Here is a 19,620-nt window from a genome sequence, read left to right as displayed (position 1 = left end):
CTGAGAGGAGCCACAAATTTCCTTCCACCCAGCGTTCCCCCAAGTCTCCCGATAAAAATGATACCTCACTTGTGTGGGTAGGCCTAGCGCCCGTGACAGGAAATGTCCCAAAACACAACGTGGCACATCACATTTTTTGAAAGAAAACAGAGGTGTTTTTTGCAAAGTGCCTACCTGTAGATTTTGGCCTCTAGCTCAGCCGGCACCTAGGGAAACCTACCAAACCTGTGCATTTTTGAAAACTAGAGACATAGGGGAATCCAAGATGGGGTGACGTGTGGGGCCCTGACCAGGTTCTGTTACCCAGAATCCTTTGCAAACCTCAAACTTTGGCTAAAAAAACACATTTTCCTCACATTTTGGTGACAGAAAGTTCTGGAATCAGAGGGGAGCCACAAATTTCCTTCCACCCAGCGTTCCCCCAAGTCTCCCGATAAAAATGATACCTCACTTGTGTGGGTAGGCCTAGCGCCCGTGACAGGAAATGTCCCAAAACACAACGTGGACACATCACATTTTTTTAAAGAAAACAGAGCTGTTTTTTGCAAAGTGCCTACCTGTAGATTTTGGCTTCTAGCTCATCCGGCACCTGAGGAAACCTACCAAACCTGTGCATTTTCGAAAACTAGAGACCTAGGGGAATCCAAGATGGGGTGACTTGTGAGGCTCTGACCAGGTTCTGTTACCCAGAATCCTTTGCAAACCTCAACGTTTGGCTAAAAAAACACATTTTCCTCACGTTTCGGTGACAGAAAGTTCTGGAATCAGAGAGGAGCCACAGATTTCCATCCACCCAGCGTTCCCCCACGTCTCCCGATAAAAATGATACCTCACTTGTGTGGGTAGGCCTAGCGCCCGCGACAGGAAATGCCCCAAAACGCAACGTGGACACATAACATTTTTTGAAAGAAAACAGAGGTGTTTTTTGCAAAGTGTCTACCTGTAGATTTTGGCCTCTAGCTCAGCCGGCACCTAGGAAAACCTACCAAACCTGTGCATTTTTTAAAACTAGAGACCTAGGGGAATCCAAGATGGGGTGACTTGTGGGGCTCTGACCAGGTTCTGTTACCCAGAATCCTTTGCACACCTCAAAATTTGGCTAAAAGAACACATTTTCCTCACATTTCGGTGACAGAAAGTTCTGGAATCTGAGAGGAGCCACAAATTTCCTTCCACCCAGCGTTCCCCCAAGTCTCCCGATAAAAATGATACCTCACTAGTGTGGGTAGGCCTAGCGCCCGTGACAGGAAATGTCCCAAAACACAACGTGGACACATCACATTTTTTGAAAGAAAACAGAGGTGTTATTTGCAAAGTGCCTACCTGTAGATTTTGGCCTCTAGCTCAGCCGGCACCTAGGGAAACCTACCAAACCTGTGCATTTTTGAAAACTAGAGACATAGGGGAATCCAAGATGGGGTGACTTGTGGGGCTCGGACCAGGTTCTGTTACCCAGAATCCTTTGCAAACCTCAAAATTTGGCTAAAAAAACACATTTTCCTCACATTTTGGTGACAGAAAGTTCTGGAATCAGAGAGGAGCCACAAATTTCCTTCCACCCAGCGTTCCCCCAAGTCTCCTGATAAAAATGATACCTCACTTGTGTGGGTAGGCCTAGGGCCCGCGACAGGAAATGCCCCAAAACGCAACGTGGACACATCACATTTTTTGAAAGAAAACAGAGGTGTTTTTTGCAAAGTGACTACCTGTAGATTTTAGCCTCTACCTTAGCCGGCACCTAGGGAAACCTACCAAACCTGTGCATTTTTGAAAACTAGAGTCCTAGGGGAATCCAAGATGGGGTGACTTGTGAGGCTCTGACCAGGTTCTGTTACCCAGAATCCTTTGCAAACCTCAAAATTTGGCTAAAAAAACACATTTTCCTCACGTTTCGGTGACAGAAAGTTCTGGAATCAGAGAGGAGCCACAGATTTCCATCCACCCAGCGTTCCCCCAAGTCTCCCGATAAAAATGATACCTCACTTGTGTGGGTAGGCCTAGGGCCCGCGACAGGAAATGCCCCAAAACGCAACGTGGACACATCACATTTTTTTAAAGAAAACAGAGGTGCTTTTTGCAAAGTGCCTACCTGTAGATTTTGGCCTCTAGCTCAGCCGGCACCTAGGGAAACCTACCAAACCTGTGCATTTTTGAAAACTAGAGACCTAGGGGAATTCAAGATGGGGTGACTTGTGGGGCTCTGACCAGGTTCTGTTACCCAGAATCCTTTGCAAACCTCAAAATTTGGCTAAAAAAACACATTTTCCTCACATTTTGGTGACAGAAAGTTCTGGAATCAGAGAGGAGCCACAAATTTCCTTCCACCCAGCGTTCCCCCAAGTCTCCTGATAAAAATGATACCTCACTTGTGTGGGTAGGCCTAGGGCCCGCGACAGGAAATGCCCCAAAACGCAACGTGGACACATCACATTTTTTTAAAGAAAACAGAGGTGTTTTTTGCAAAGTGCCTACCTGTAGATTTTGGCCTCTAGCTCAGCCGGCACCTAGGGAAACCTACCAAACCTGTGCATTTTTGAAAACTAGAGACATAGGGGAATCCAAGATGGGGTGACTTGTGGGGCTCTGACCAGGTTCTGTTACCCAGAATCCTTTGCAAACCTCAAAATTTGGCTACAAAAACACATTTTCCTCACTTTTTGGTGACAGAAAGTTCTGGAATCAGAGAGAAGCCACACATTTCCTTCCACCCAGCGTTCCCCCAAGTCTCCTGATAAAAATGATACCTCACTTGTGTGGGTAGGCCTAGGGCCCGCGACAGGAAATGCCCCAAAACGCAACGTGGACACATCACATTTTTTGAAAGAAAACAGAGGTGTTTTTTGCAAAGTGACTACCTGTAGATTTTAGCCTCTACCTTAGCCGGCACCTAGGGAAACCTACCAAACCTGTGCATTTTTGAAAACTAGAGTCCTAGGGGAATCCAAGATGGGGTGACTTGTGAGGCTCTGACCAGGTTCTGTTACCCAGAATCCTTTGCAAACCTCAAAATTTGGCTAAAAGAACACATTTTCCTCACATTTCGGTGACAGAAAGTTCTGGAATCTGAGAGGAGCCACAAATTTCCTTCCAACCAGCGTTCCACCAATTCTCCCGATACAAATGATACCTCACTTGTGTGGGTCGGCCTAGCGCCTGTGACAGGAAATGCCCCAAAACACAACGTGGACACATCACATTTTTTGAAAGAAAACAGAGGTGTTTTTTGCAAAGTGCCTACCTGTAGATTTTGGCCTCTAGCTCAGCCGGCACCTAGGGAAACCAACCAAACCTGTGCATTTTTGAAAACTAGAGACATAGGGGAATCCAAGATGGGGTGACTTGTGGGGCTCGGACCAGGTTCTGTTACCCAGAATCCTTTGCAAACCTCAAAATTTGGCTAAAAAAACACATTTTCCTCACATTTTGGTGACAAAAAGTTCTGGAATCAGAGAGGAGCCACAAATTTCCTTCCACCCAGCGTTCCCCCAAGTCTCCTGATAAAAATGATACCTCACTTGTGTGGGTAGGCCTAGAGCCCGCGACAGGAAATGCCCCAAAACGCAACGTGGACACATCACATTTTTTGAAAGAAAACAGAGGTGTTTTTTGCAAAGTGCCTACCTGTAGATTTTGGCCTCTAGCTCAGCCGGCACCTAGGGAAACCTACCAAACCTGTGCATTTTTTAAAACTAGAGACATAGGGGAATCCAAGATGGGGTGACGTGTGGGGCTCTGACCAGGTTCTGTTACCCAGAATCCTTTGCAAACCTCAAACTTTGGCTAAAAAAACACATTTTCCTCACATTTTGGTGACAGAAAGTTCTGGAATCAGAGGGGAGCCACAAATTTCCTTCCACCCAGCGTTCCCCCAAGTCTCCCGATAAAAATGATACCTCACTTGTGTGGGTAGGCCTAGGGCCCGCGACAGGAAATGCCCCAAAACGCAACGTGGACACATCACATTTTTTGAAAGAAAACAGAGGTGTTTTTTGCAAAGTGCCTACCTGTAGATTTTGGCCTCTTGCTCAGCCGGCACCTAGGGAAACCTACCAAACCTGTGCATTTTTGAAAACTAGAGACATAGGGGAATCCAAGATGGGGTGACTTGTGGGGCTCGGACCAGGTTCTGTTACCCAGAATCCTTTGCAAACCTCAAAATTTGGCTAAAAAAACACATTTTCCTCACATTTTGGTGACAGAAAGTTCTGGAATCAGAGAGGAGCCACAAATTTCCTTCCACCCAGCGTTCCCCCAAGTCTCCTGATAAAAATGATACCTCACTTGTGTGGGTAGGCCTAGGGCCCGCGACAGGAAATGCCCCAAAACGCAACGTGGACACATCACATTTTTTGAAAGAAAACAGAGGTGTTTTTTGCAAAGTGACTACCTGTAGATTTTAGCCTCTACCTTAGCCGGCACCTAGGGAAACCTACCAAACCTGTGCATTTTTGAAAACTAGAGTCCTAGGGGAATCCAAGATGGGGTGACTTGTGAGGCTCTGACCAGGTTCTGTTACCCAGAATCCTTTGCAAACCTCAAAATTTGGCTAAAAAAACACATTTTCCTCACGTTTCGGTGACAGAAAGTTCTGGAATCAGAGAGGAGCCACAGATTTCCATCCACCCAGCGTTCCCCCAAGTCTCCCGATAAAAATTATACCTCACTTGTGTGGGTAGGCCTAGGGCCCGCGACAGGAAATGCCCCAAAACGCAACGTGGACACATCACATTTTTTTAAAGAAAACAGAGGTGTTTTTTGCAAAGTGCCTACCTGTAGATTTTGGCCTCTAGCTCAGCCGGCACCTAGGGAAACCTACCAAACCTGTGCATTTTTGAAAACTAGGGGCCTTATTTATACTTTTTGGTGCAAAACTGCACTAAGGCAGTTTTGCCCCAAAAAGTTTTGCACCGGCTTGCACCATTTTTTAGCACCAGCTGGGCACCATATTTATGGAATGGTGCAAGCCGGTGCAAAGGGTAGGCTAGCTTAAAAAAAAAATTACATTAGGCAGTTTTGAGTCAAAATAAATGATTCTGAGCAGATTAGCATCATTTTTTGACGCTAAGGGGCGTATTTATACTCTGTTTGCAATGAATTAGCGTCATTTTTTTTTTACTCTAATTCAGTGCAAAACTAACTCCATATTTATACTTTGGTGCTAGACCCGTCTAGCACCAAATTTATGGAGTTAAAGTCATTTTTTGGAAGTGGAAACCTACCTTGCCTTAATGAGATGCAAGGTATGCGTTCCCGTGCAAAAAAATGACTCTATGGCCTTAACACCATATTTATACTCCCATGTAAAAATGGTGCAAAGGAGGGAGGAAGGGTCAAAAAATGGGGCAAAGCTTGCTTTGCCCCATTTTTTAAGACCTGGGTCAGGGCAGGTCTTAGAGGACCTGTGGCCCTATTTCCATGGTGGAACACCATGGAATAAGCCCAGAGGTGCCCTCCCTAGGCCCTAGGGGCACCCCCACCCACACTAGAGGGACTGCGAGGATGGGGGACCCCATCCCAGGTAAGTACAGGTAAGTGCATTTTATTTTTGAAAGTGCCATAGGGGGCCCTGAAATGGGCCCCCATATATGGCACCGGGTGCAATGGCCATGCCCAGGGGACCCCTGTCCTCTGTGCTGGCCACTGGGGTGGTGGGCATGACTCCTGCCTTTCCTAAGGCAGGAGTCATGTGGCATGGTAGGTTTAGCACCATAAAATGACGCTAATCTGGTTAGAGTCATTTATTTTTACTCTAACCTGCCTAAAGCCATTTTTTGGTGCTAAACCCTCTTCTTCTATACTGCCAGCCCCACCCGACTAAAGTCATTTTTTTAAACTCTAGCCTACCCTTTGCACCGGCTTGCACCATTCCATAAATATGGTACCCGGCTGGTGCACAGAAATGGTGCAAGCCGGTGCTCAACTTTTTGGTGCAAAACTGAGTTAGTGCAGTTTTGCAGCAAAAAGTATAAATAAGGGCCAATATTTTGTAAGTTTGCGCCACTTTTGTGTCATAAAATGACGTTAATGCAGTGCAAAAAAAGTTTAAATAAGGGCCTTGGTGCTAGATGGGTCTAGCACCAAAGTATAAATATGGAGTTAGTTTTGCACCGAATTAGAGTTAAAAAAAATGACACTAATTCGGTGCAAACAGAGTATAAATACGCCGCAGAGTATAAATATGCCCCTAAATATGGTGTTAAGGCCATAGAGTCATTTTTTGCACGGGAACGCCTACCTTGAATCTCATTAAGGCAAAGTAGGACTCCACTTTCAAAAAATGACTTTAACTCCATAAATTTGGTGCTAGAGGGGTCTAACACCAAAGTATAAATATGGAGTTAGTTTTGCACCGAATTAGAGTAAAAAAAAATGACACTAATTTGGTGCAAACAGAGTATAAATATGCCCCTAGAGACCTAGGGGAATTCAAGATGGGGTGACTTGTGGGGCTCTGACCAGGTTCTGTTACCCAGAATCCTTTGCAAACCTCAAAATTTGGCTAAAAAAACACATTTTCCTCACATTTTGGTGACAGAAAGTTCTGGAATCAGAGAGGAGCCACAAATTTCCTTCCACCCAGCGTTCCCCCAAGTCTCCTGATAAAAATGATACCTCACTTGTGTGGGTAGGCCTAGGGCCCGCGACAGGAAATGCCCCAAAACGCAACGTGGACACATCACATTTTTTTAAAGAAAACAGAGGTGTTTTTTGCAAAGTGCCTACCTGTAGATTTTGGCCTCTAGCTCAGCCGGCACCTAGGGAAACCTACCAAACCTGTGCATTTTTGAAAACTAGAGACATAGGGGAATCCAAGATGGGGTGACTTGTGGGGCTCTGACCAGGTTCTGTTACCCAGAATCCTTTGCAAACCTCAAAATTTGGCTAAAAAAACACATTTTCCTCACTTTTTGGTGACAGAAAGTTCTGGAATCAGAGAGAAGCCACACATTTCCTTCCACCCAGCGTTCCCCCAAGTCTCCTGATAAAAATGATACCTCACTTGTGTGGGTAGGCCTAGGGCCCGCGACAGGAAATGCCCCAAAACGCAACGTGGACACATCACATTTTTTGAAAGAAAACAGAGGTGTTTTTTGCAAAGTGACTACCTGTAGATTTTAGCCTCTACCTTAGCCGGCACCTAGGGAAACCTACCAAACCTGTGCATTTTTGAAAACTAGAGTCCTAGGGGAATCCAAGATGGGGTGACTTGTGAGGCTCTGACCAGGTTCTGTTACCCAGAATCCTTTGCAAACCTCAAAATTTGGCTAAAAGAACACATTTTCCTCACATTTCGGTGACAGAAAGTTCTGGAATCTGAGAGGAGCCACAAATTTCCTTCCACCCAGCGTTCCACCAATTCTCCCGATAGAAATGATACCTCACTTGTGTGGGTCGGCCTAGCGCCTGTGACAGGAAATGCCCCAAAACACAACGTGGACACATCACATTTTTTGAAAGAAAACAGATCTGTTTTTTGCAAACTGCCTACCTGTAGATTTTGGCCTCTAGCTCAGCCGGCACCTAGGGAAACCTACCAAACCTGTGCATTTTTGAAAACTAGAGACCTAGGGGAATTCAAGATGGGGTGACTTGTGGGGCTCTGACCAGGTTCTGTTACCCAGAATCCTTTGCAAACCTCAAAATTTGGCTAAAAAAACACATTTTCCTCACATTATGGTGACAGAAAGTTCTGGAATCAGAGAGGAGCCACAAATTTCCTTCCACCCAGCGTTCCCCCAAGTCTCCTGATAAAAATGATACCTCACTTGTGTGGGTAGGCCTAGGGCCCGCGACAGGAAATGCCCCAAAACGCAACGTGGACACATCACATTTTTTTAAAGAAAACAGAGGTGTTTTTTTGCAAAGTGCCTACCTGTAGATTTTGGCCTCTAGCTCAGCCGGCACCTAGGGAAACCTACCAAACCTGTGCATTTTTGAAAACTAGAGACATAGGGGAATCCAAGATGGGGTGACTTGTGGGGCTCTGACCAGGTTCTGTTACCCAGAATCCTTTGCAAACCTCAAAATTTGGCTAAAAAAACACATTTTCCTCACTTTTTGGTGACAGAAAGTTCTGGAATCAGAGAGAAGCCACACATTTCCTACCACCCAGCGTTCCCCCAAGTCTCCTGATAAAAATGATACCTCACTTGTGTGGGTAGGCCTAGGGCCCGCGACAGGAAATGCCCCAAAACGCAACGTGGACACATCACATTTTTTGAAAGAAAACAGAGGTGTTTTTTGCAAAGTGACTACCTGTAGATTTTAGCCTCTACCTTAGCCGGCACCTAGGGAAACCTACCAAACCTGTGCATTTTTGAAAACTAGAGTCCTAGGGGCTTCCAAGATGGGGTGACTTGTGAGGCTCTGACCAGGTTCTGTTACCCAGAATCCTTTGCAAACCTCAAAATTTGGCTAAAAAAACACATTTTCCTCACGTTTCGGTGACAGAAAGTTCTGGAATCAGAGAGGAGCCACAGATTTCCATCCACCCAGCGTTCCCCCAAGTCTCCCGATAAAAATGATACCTCACTTGTGTGGGTAGGCCTAGCGCCCGCAAAAGGAAATGCTCCAAAACGCAACGTGGACACATCACATTTTTTTAAAGAAAACAGAGGTGTTTTTTGCAAAGTGCCTACCTGTAGATTTTGGCCTCTAGCTCAGCCGGCACCTAGGGAAACCTACCAAACCTGTGCATTTTTGAAAACTAGAGACCTAGGGGAATCCAAGATGGGGTGACTTGTGGGGCTCTGACCAGGTTCTGTTACCCAGAATCCTTTGCAAACCTCAAAATTTGGCTAAAAGAACACATTTTCCTCACATTTCGGTGACAGAAAGTTCTGGAATCTGCGAGGAGCCACAAATTTCCTTCCAGCCAGCGTTCCCCCAAGTCTCCCGATAAAAATGATACCTCACTTGTGTGGGTAGGCCTAGCGCCCGCAAAAGGAAATGCTCCAAAACGCAACGTGGACACATCACATTTTTTTAAAGAAAACAGAGGTGTTTTTTGCAAAGTGCCTACCTGTAGATTTTGGCCTCTAGCTCAGCCGGCACCTAGGGAAACCTACCAAACCTGTGCATTTTTGAAAACTAGAGACCTAGGGGAATCCAAGATGGGGTGACTTGTGGGGCTCTGACCAGGTTCTGTTACCCAGAATCCTTTGCAAACCTCAAAATTTGGCTAAAAAAATACATTTTCCTCACATTTTGGTGACAGAAAGTTCTGGAATCAGAGAGGAGCCACAAATTTCCTTCCACCCAGCGTTCCCCCAAGTCTCCTGATAAAAATGATACCTCACTTGTGTGGGTAGGCCTAGGGCCCGCGACAGGAAATGCCCCAAAACGCAATGTGGACACATCACATTTTTTGAAAGAAAACAGAGGTGTTTTTTGCAAAGTGACTACCTGTAGATTTTAGCCTCTACCTTAGCCGGCACCTAGGGAAACCTACCAAATCTGTGCATTTTTGAAAACTAGAGTCCTAGGGGAATCCAAGATGGGGTGACTTGTGGGGCTCTGACCAGGTTCTGTTACCCAGAATCCTTTGCAAACCTCAAAATTTGGCTAAAAGAACACATTTTCCTCACATTTCGGTGACAGAAAGTTCTGGAATCTGCGAGGAGCCACAAATTTCCTTCCAGCCAGCGTTCCCCCAAGTCTCCCGATAAAAATGATACCTCACTTGTGTGGGTAGGCCTAGCGCCCGTGACAGGAAATGTCCCAAAACACAACGTGGACACATCACATTTTTTTAATGAAAACAGAGGTGTTTTTTGCAAAGTGCCTACCTGTAGATTTTGGCCTCTAGCTCAGCCGGCACCTAGGGAAACCTACCAAACCTGTGCATTTTTTAAAACTAGAGACCTAGGGGAATCCAAGATGGGGTGACTTGTGGGGCTCTGACCAGGTTCTGTTACCCAGAATCCTTTGCAAACCTCAACATTTGGCTAAAAAAACAAGTTTTACTCACATTTCGGTGACAGAAAGTTCTGGAATCTGAGAGGAGCCACAAATTTCCTTCCACCCAGCATTCCCCCAAGTCTCCTGATAAAAATGATACCTCACTTGTGTGGGTAGGCCTAGGGCCCGCGACAGGAAATGCCCCAAAACGCAACGTGGACACATCACATTTTTTGAAAGAAAACAGAGGTGTTTTTTGCAAAGTGACTACCTGTAGATTTTAGCCTCTACCTTAGCCGGCACCTAGGGAAACCTACCAAACCTGTGCATTTTTTAAAACTAGAGTCCTAGGGGAATCCAAGATGGGGTGACTTGTGAGGCTCTGACCAGGTTCTGTTACCCAGAATCCTTTGCAAACCTCAAAATTTGGCTAAAAAAACACATTTTCCTCACGTTTCGGTGACAGAAAGTTCTGGAATCAGAGAGGAGCCACAGATTTCCATCCACCCAGCGTTCCCCCAAGTCTCCCGATAAAAATGATACCTCACTTGTGTGGGTAGGCCTAGCGCCCGCAAAAGGAAATGCTCCAAAACGCAACGTGGACACATCACATTTTTTGAAAGAAAACAGAGGTGTTTTTTGCAAAGTGACTACCTGTAGATTTTAGCCTCTACCTTAGCCGGCACCTAGGGAAACCTACCAAACCTGTGCATTTTTTAAAACTAGAGTCCTAGGGGAATCCAAGATGGGGTGACTTGTGAGGCTCTGACCAGGTTCTGTTACCCAGAATCCTTTGCAAACCTCAAAATTTGGCTAAAAAAACACATTTTCCTCACGTTTCGGTGACAGAAAGTTCTGGAATCAGAGAGGAGCCACAGATTTCCATCCACCCAGCGTTCCCCCAAGTCTCCCGATAAAAATGATACCTCACTTGTGTGGGTAGGCCTAGCGCCCGCAAAAGGAAATGCTCCAAAACGCAACGTGGACACATCACATTTTTTTAAAGAAAACAGAGGTGTTTTTTGCAAAGTGCCTACCTGTAGATTTTGGCCTCTAGCTCAGCCGGCACCTAGGGAAACCTACCAAACCTGTGCATTTTTGAAAACTAGAGACCTAGGGGAATCCAAGATGGGGTGACTTGTGGGGCTCTGACCAGGTTCTGTTACCCAGAATCCTTTGCAAACCTCAAAATTTGGCTAAAAGAACAAATTTTTCTCACATTTCGGTGACAGAAAGTTCTGGAATCTGCGAGGAGCCACAAATTTCCTTCCAGGCAGCGTTCCCCCAAGTCTCCCGATAAAAATGATACCTCACTTGTGTGGGTAGGCCTAGCGCCCGTGACAGGAAATGTCCCAAAACACAACGTGGACACATCACATTTTTTGAATGAAAACAGAGGTGTTTTTTGCAAAGTGCCTACCTGTAGATTTTGGCCTCTAGCTCAGCCGGCACCTAGGGAAACCTACCAAACCTGTGCATTTTTTAAAACTAGAGACCTAGGGGAATCCAAGATGGGGTGACTTGTGGGGCTCTGACCAGGTTCTGTTACCCAGAATCCTTTGCAAACCTCAACATTTGGCTAAAAAAACAAGTTTTACTCACATTTCGGTGACAGAAAGTTCTGGAATCTGAGAGGAGCCACAAATTTCCTTCCACCCAGCGTTCCCCCAAGTCTCCTGATAAAAATGATACCTCACTTGTGTGGGTAGGCCTAGGGCCCGCGACAGGAAATGCCCCAAAACGCAACGTGGACACATCACATTTTTTGAAAGAAAACAGAGGTGTTTTTTGCAAAGTGACTACCTGTAGATTTTGGCCTCTACCTCAGCCGGCACCTAGGGAAACCTACCAAACCTGTGCATTTTGAAAACTAGAGTCCTAGGGGAATCCAAGATGGGGTGACTTGTGAGGCTCTGACCAGGTTCTGTTACCCAGAATCCTTTGCAAACCTCAAAATTTGTCTAAAAAAACACATTTTCCTCACATTTTGGTGACAGAAAGTTCTGGAATCAGAGAGGAGCCACAGATTTCCATCCACCCAGCGTTCCACCAAGTCTCCCGATAAAAATGATACCTCACTTGTGTGGGTAGGCCTAGCGCCCGCGACAGGAAATGCCCCAAAACGCAACGTGGACCCATCACATTTTTTTAAAGAAAACAGTGGTGTTTTTTGCAAAGTGCCTACCTGTAGATTTTGGCCTCTAGCTCAGCCGGCACCTAGGGAAACCTACCAAACCTGTGCATTTTTGAAAACTAGAGACTTAGGGGAATTCAAGATGGGGTGACTTGTGGGGCTTTGACCAGGTTCTGTTACCCAGAATCCTTTGCAAACCTCAAAATTTGGCTAAAAAAACACATTTTCCTCATATTTTGGTGACAGAAAGTTCTGGAATCAGAGAGGAGCCACAAATTTCCTTCCACCCAGCGTTCCCCCAAGTCTCCTGATAAAAATAATACCTCACTTGTGTGGGTAGGCCTAGGGCCCGCGACAGGAAATGCCCCAAAACGCAACATGGACACATCACATTTTTTGAAAGAAAACAGAGGTGTTTTTTGCAAAGTGACTAACTGTAGATTTTGGCCTCTACCTCAGCCGGCACCTAGGGAAACCTACCAAACCTGTGCATTTTTGAAAACTAGAGTCCTAGGGGAATCCAAGATGGGGTGACTTGTGAGGCTCTGACCAGGTTCTGTTACCCAGAATCCTTTGCAAACCTCAAAATTTGTCTAAAAAACAAATTTTCCTCACATTTTGGTGACAGAAAGTTCTGGAATCAGAGAGGAGCCACAGATTTCCATCCACCCAGCGTTCCCTCAAGTCTCCCAATAAAAATGATACCTCACTTGTGTGGGTAGGCCTAGCGCCCGCAACAGGAAATGCCCCAAAACGCAACGTGGACACATCACATTTTTTTAAAGAAAACAGAGGTGTTTTTTGCAAAGTGACTACCTGTAGATTTTGGCCTCTACCTCAGCCGGCACCTAGGGAAACCTACCAAACCTGTGCATTTTTGAAAACTAGAGTCCTAGGGGAATCCAAGATGGGGTGACTTGTGAGGCTCTGACCAGGTTCTGTTACCCAGAATCCTTTGCAAACCTCAAAATTTGTCTAAAAAACACATTTTCCTCACATTTTGGTGACAGAAAGTTCTGGAATCAGAGAGGAGCCACAGATTTCCATCCACCCAGCGTTCCCCCAAGTCTCCCAATAAAAATGATACCTCACTTGTGTGGGTAGGCCTAGCGCCCGCGACAGGAAATGCCCCAAAACGCAACGTGGACACATCACATTTTTTGAAAGAAAACAGAGGTGTTTTTTGCAAAGTGCCTACCTGTAGATTTTGGCCTCTAGCTCAGCCGGCACCTAGGGAAACCTACCAAACCTGTGCATTTTTGAAAACTAGAGGCCTAAGGGAATCCAAGATGGGGTGACTTGTCAGACTCTGACCAGGTTCTGTTACCCAGAATCCTTTGCAAACCTCAACATTTGGCTAAAAGAACACATTTTCCTCACATTTCGGTGACAGAAAGTTCTGGAGTCTGAGAGGAGCCACAAATTTCCTTCCACCCAGCGTTCCCCCAAGTCTCCCGATAAAAATTATACCTCACTTGTGTGGATAGGCCTAGCGCCCGTGACAGGAAATGTCCCAAAACACAACGTGGACACATCACATTTTTTTAAAGAAAACAGAGGTGTTTTTTGCAAAGTGCCTACCTGTAGATTTTGGCCTCTAGCTCAGCCGGCACCTAGGGAAACCTACCAAACCTGTGCATTTTCGAAAACTAGAGACCTAGGGGAATCCAAGATGGGGTGACTTGTGGGGCTCTGACCAGGTTCTGTTACCCAGAATCCTTTGCAAGCCTCAACATTTGGCTAAAAAAACAAGTTTTCCTCACATTTCGGTGACAGAAAGTTCTGGAATCTGAGAGGAGCCACAAATTTCCTTCCACCCAGCGTTCCACCAAGTCTCCCGATACAAATGATACCTCACTTGTGTGGGTCAGCCTAGCGCCTGTGACAGGAAATGCCCCAAAACACAACGTGGACACATCACATTTTTTGAAAGAAAACAGAGGTGTTTTTTGCAAAGTGCCTACTTGTAGATTTTGGCCTCTAGCTCAGCCGGCACCTAGGGAAACCTACCAAACCTGTGCATTTTTGAAAACTAGAGACCTAGGGGAATTCAAGATGGGGTGACTTGTGGGGCTCTGACCAGGTTCTGTTACCCAGAATCCTTTGCAAACCTCAAAATTTGGCTAAACAAACACATTTTCCTCACGTTTCGGTGACAGAAAGTTCTGGAATCTGAGAGGAGCCACAAATTTCCTTCCACCCAGCGTTCCCCCAAGTCTCCCGATAAAAATGATATCTCACTTGTGTGGGTAGGCCTAGCGCCCGCGACAGGAAATGGCCCAAAACACAACGTGGACACATCACATTTTTTTAATAGAAAACAGTGCCTACCTGAGGATTTTGGCCTCTAGCTCAGCCGGCACCTGGGGAAACCTAGCAAACCAGTGCATTTTTGAAAACTAGAAACCCAGGGGAATCCAAGATGGGGTGACTTGTGGGGCTCTGACCAGGTTCTGTTACCCAGAATCCTTTGCAAACCTCAAAATTTGGCTAAAAAAACACGTTTTCCTCACATTTCGGTGACAGAAAGTTCTGGAATCTGAGAGGAGCCACAAATTTCCTTACACCCAGCATTCCCCCAAGTCTCCCGATAAAAATGATACCTCACTTGTGTGGGTAGGCCTAGCGCCCGTGACAGGAAATGTCCCAAAACACAACGTGGTCACATCACATTTTTTCATAGAAAACAGTGCCTACCTGTGGATTTTGGCCTCTAGCTCAGCCGGCCCCAGGGGAGGGAGAAATGGCCTAAAATAAATTTGTCCCCCACCCCCCTAACCCCCCGGGAGCGACCCTTGCCTACGGGGTCACTCCCCCTGCGTGACATTGGCGCCAAAAAAAAAATCCCTGGTGCCTAGTGGTTTCTGCCCCCTTGGAGGCAGATTGACCTAAAATCGGCCAATCTGCCCCCAAGGGGGGCAGAAATGGTCTTAATACAATTTGCCCCCCAGGGGCGCGACCCTTGCCTAATGGGTCGCTCCCCATCTCTAAAAAAACAAAAAAACAAAAAAAAAAACACACAAAAAAAATTGCCCTGGCGCCTAGAGGTTTCTGCCCCCCCTGGGGGCAGATCGGCCTAATAACAATAGGCCGATCTGCCCCCAGGGGGGGCAGAAATGGCCTAAAATTAATTTGCCCCCCCACCCCCCCGGGGAGCGACCCTTGCCTACAAGGTCGCTCCCCTTGCGTGACAGAGCAAAAAAAAGATCCCTGGTGCCTAGTGGTTTCTGCCCCCCTTGGGGGCAGATTGACCTATAATCGGCCGATCTGCCCCCAACGCGGGCAGAAATGGCCTAAATACAATTTGCCCCTCCAGGGGAGTGACCCTTGCCTAAGGGGAGGCTCCCCATCTGTAAAACAACAACAACAACAAAAATCCCCGGTGCCTAGTGGTTTCTGCCCCCCTTGGGGGCAGATCGGCCTAATTACAATAGGCTGAACCGGCCCCCATGGGGGGCAGAAATGGCCTAAATAAATTTGCCCCCCAGGGGATCGACCCTTGCCTAAGGGGTCGCTCCCCTTACGTGAAAAACAAAGAAGAAAAAAAAACTCCCTGGTGTCTAGTGGTTTCTACCCCCCTTGGGGGCAGATTGGCCTCATAAAAATAGGCCGATCTGCCCCCAAGGGGGGCAGAAATGGCCTAAATATAATTTGCCCCCTATGGGAGCGACCCTTGCCTAAGGGGTCGCTCCCCACACCTAAAACACAAAAGAAAACAAAAAAAAAAAAAAGTATCCCTGGTGTCTAGAGGTTTCTGCCCCCAGGGGGGGCAGAAAAGGCCTTAAAAAAAAATGCCCCCCTGGGAGCGACCCTTGCCCAAGGGGTCGCTCCCTTATGTCACTTTCACAAAAAAAAAAAACATCCCTGGTGTCTAGTGGGGTTTGAAAAGCCAGATTGCAAGCAATCCGGCTTTTGAAACCCTGGGAGAGACTTCAAAGGGAAGGAAATACATTTCCTTCCCTTTGAAGCCTCTCCTTGCCTCCCCCACGTGATCGAAGGATGGGGGAGGCTCTGTGATTGTCAGCGCGCTCTCGTGCGCTGACGTCACAGGGGAGGTGGGGGGGTCGGGGTTGAAGGGGAAGGGATTCCCCTTTCAGCCCTGACCTGGGGGGGTAGGGGGCGGCCCTCGGGGGGAGCGCTAGCGCTTCTCCCGAGGGCAGTATGCTGGACGTAATGGTTACGTCCATGGCGCCACACGGGCGCTGCCATGGACGTAACCATTACGTCCATGACGGGGAAGGGGTTAAGCACTAGAGTTGAACCCTTGCTGCACCACTGCCCTCAGTGCTGCTACAGCTGCTTTCAGATTATACACTTATACTCCCAGATACAGAAATGTATACAATTTCTATGGCAGTTTGATGTGCTACTGATTACTGCTTTTTGGGTCACTAACATGTCTTATTAGGAAAATACGTTAGGAATATGCCTTATTTTCTCAAGTTTAATTCCAACCCAAGAGTATTGCCAAACAATTGCAAGGCCTCTATTTTCAGCCCCAATCGAGAATTTGCATATTGAAAGTGTATTAAGATATCATCATCATATTCAGAGATAGTGTTGGTTTTATCTGATATTGCCAGATCTATGCATTTTCCCATCTCTCTATAACAGTTCTATCACCATTACGTATAACAGTTGGGATAGGGGACACCCCTGAAAGGTTACTCTTTCTAGTCATAAGCTCTGGATATCACTCAGCCAAAACACATTGGGGATGTGGGGATAGTGTATAATAAAGTAATCCACGCAATAACTCTTGAACCTATGCTCAAACTTCTCATAACTGCCAGCAGGTATAGCCATCCTAATGTATTCAATGCTTTTTCTAAATCTATTGCCATGACCACCAGTGGTCTTTCACGGTCTTTCAGGGCTCTCTGACTTAGCTAGGAATTCGAATATCTTAAAGTATTATTGGGAATGCTACATCGGGATGCCCTATGTCTGGAACTATTCTTGTAATTCGATCAACTTCAATTTTGCTTAGTATGTTATTACTATATTCAGCAAGGATAGGGGCTTGTATGACTTCTTGTGTTGGAAATCACATATTGATTTGAAGAGCAAAACTAAAAATGCTCCACACACCATTTGCAATAGCATGCCTTGTGTTTGGGACAGTTTGCGAGGTTGGGAGAAAGGATGCTTTTATTTAATACAAAATATATATGAACCTTTGTATATGAAGTGCGGGAGTGACAAAAAGGTGCTCAGTGCTCTTTTTAGTGCGATACACACTAGTGAATAAAGTGATTAACATATGTATCATGTAAATAAGAAGACAGCCCACTTGTTCAAATACAACAATGTAGTGGGGTGCTGATGGGGAAACATGGCGGCTCGCTGAGGAAGCTGGCTGGGAGCTTCCCTCTGGAGCCGGCAGTGCGCAAGATGCGGCACTAAAATCAAAGCTTACACACCAGTAGAAGAACGGACGGGTCTCGGCGGGACCGCAGCGGGAGCAGATTTGCAGCAAGCGTGAACGTTTAACAGAGCCACAAGGGAGGGCATGGAGAGTCCTTAAAGGAAGCCCAGCTGTGGGTAGAAGCGGCGCGGGCCTCCACAGGGATCAGCAGGCTGTGGTACAGATTCCTCTCTGGGGTTTGGCAGGCAGAGCCAGCACACGGCATAAAGACTTGTGGCTGAGTGAGAGAAAGTCTTTACAAGACGAGGTTGGTGCACGCGAGAGGTAGAAACCAAAGCTGAAAAAACCCAGAGGCAAAAGGTGGAGTGAGTGGCAGGCCAGGGGGAGCTATTCTTTAAGGAACAGCAAGCTAACCCCTGAGGCCTCACCAGTATTGGATGATGACATAAGGCAACAGGGTACTGAAGAAACTTTAACTCAAACTACCTCTGTGAGGTGGGCAGTACGCGCAAACACAAGTGTTGCAGACAGAGATCCAGGTAACGCTGGCATTCACATTCTGGAGCCCACATTGGTTTTAGCAACACTACCCACTTCTGACAGCGGGATCAAGGTTAAGAGAATAACTTGGAGGGGAGGAACAAGAAGCCCACAAGGCTAAAAGGCCACTCTCTTCCTGAGGGTCTTTTTCAAGGTATAATTCACCAAGGAGGCAGACAAGCCGGCTCCTACTTTATAAAGACTTCCAGATATTAAGTAAAAGGGTTGTCCCACCATGAAGGCTGGAAGGGAGGGTACACAAGAGGTGACAAGTATATAGGATACTATAGCAGGGGTGCCCTCAGCAAATAGATACCGGGCTTTGGCAGGGAAGGGGCCTGACTCTGATCAGGACACAGATTCACAATCTCACAGTGAAGAGGAAGGGCACACCTCACTCAATGAGGCAGGCAGGAGTGGAGACACCCCTAATAAGTTTAATGGAAGAAATCAAACCTAAGTTTGCAATTTCAGAGAGGAACCAGAAAAGAATACAAAGCACTTGTTAGACGTGGAAGTTAAAATGGACATGCTAATGTTAAGGGTGAACTAATTGGAGGCCTCGTTGGAAGTGCTGAGGGGAGAGGTTAAGGTCAATTGTGTAGAGATTCATGCATTAAGTGGGAGCTAGAAAGAACTATGAGATAATCTAGAAACCATAGAGCAGAGGTCTTGAAACTGGTGGGCAGGCTCCCCGAGGGGGACCTCAAGTGATCCCTGGGGGGCACCATACTCTGGCCAAAAAAAGCAATATGCTGATAGCAGTGCTTTGTTTTAAGCTGATAAAAAATGTGCAGCAGTAAACTGCTCTGTACTGGGCCATCACTAATATGTTTTCTCATTTATATCCAAGCTGGGAGTATATGTCAAAAGGGAAGGGACACCAAATACTCTTCAAAACACCCACCTCCAATTCTAATGATCACACTGTGGATACTTTAGAGTGGCAAAGTTTAGGTACGTTTAGATATATTTAAACATTGCTAATTTAAAAAAGAAATTGTGAAAAATTCGGAGTGGGGCCCAATTTTTTTTTTCCCACTGGGGCATTGTGGAATTAAAAGGTTTGAAGACCACTGTCTTAGAAAATAATGTGAGACACAATAATGTGAGAATGCTGAATGGCCCTAAAGGGGTCAAAGGGGAAAATCTGAAAGAGTTTGTGGTTAACTTAATTTAAAATTCATTCCATATGTAGACTCCAATGAGTTGGCTGCAGACATACAGAGAGTGCACCAAGATCCTTTCAAGGGAAACTTAAATAGAAAAATCACGAGGAATAAATTGATTAATTTTAAATCCTACACCTTGAAATAGCAGGTTCTCTCAGACGCTTTGAAAGCAGGTAGCTTTAGCACAGGTAACTGGTCTTTTTGCTTCAGATCAGACGGTTCAAAGGCTACATTGGATCAGCAATGGGAGTTGGTGAAGCATATACAAGAATTAAGGGAGCTGGGGGCTACTTCTCAGTTAAGGTTTCCTGCAACACTTAAATTTATCTGGAATAACAGTATACACTGCTTAAGAGATTCAGGGGAGGTAGAGAGCTTAATTAGGTAGGTTAAGGCATATAAGAAGTGATGCTGGCACTTGAGGTGGGGTTCAAACAAGTAAACAAAAAAGACCCAAAAAGACAGTAGGGAGGGATCCCCAGCGTGGGTGATTGTAACTGGTAAAG

This window comes from Pleurodeles waltl, chromosome 3_1 (genome assembly GCF_031143425.1).
Source record: "Pleurodeles waltl isolate 20211129_DDA chromosome 3_1, aPleWal1.hap1.20221129, whole genome shotgun sequence".
Classification (NCBI taxonomy): Eukaryota; Metazoa; Chordata; class Amphibia; order Caudata; family Salamandridae; genus Pleurodeles; species Pleurodeles waltl.
This window is presented reverse-complemented; position numbering follows the sequence as displayed.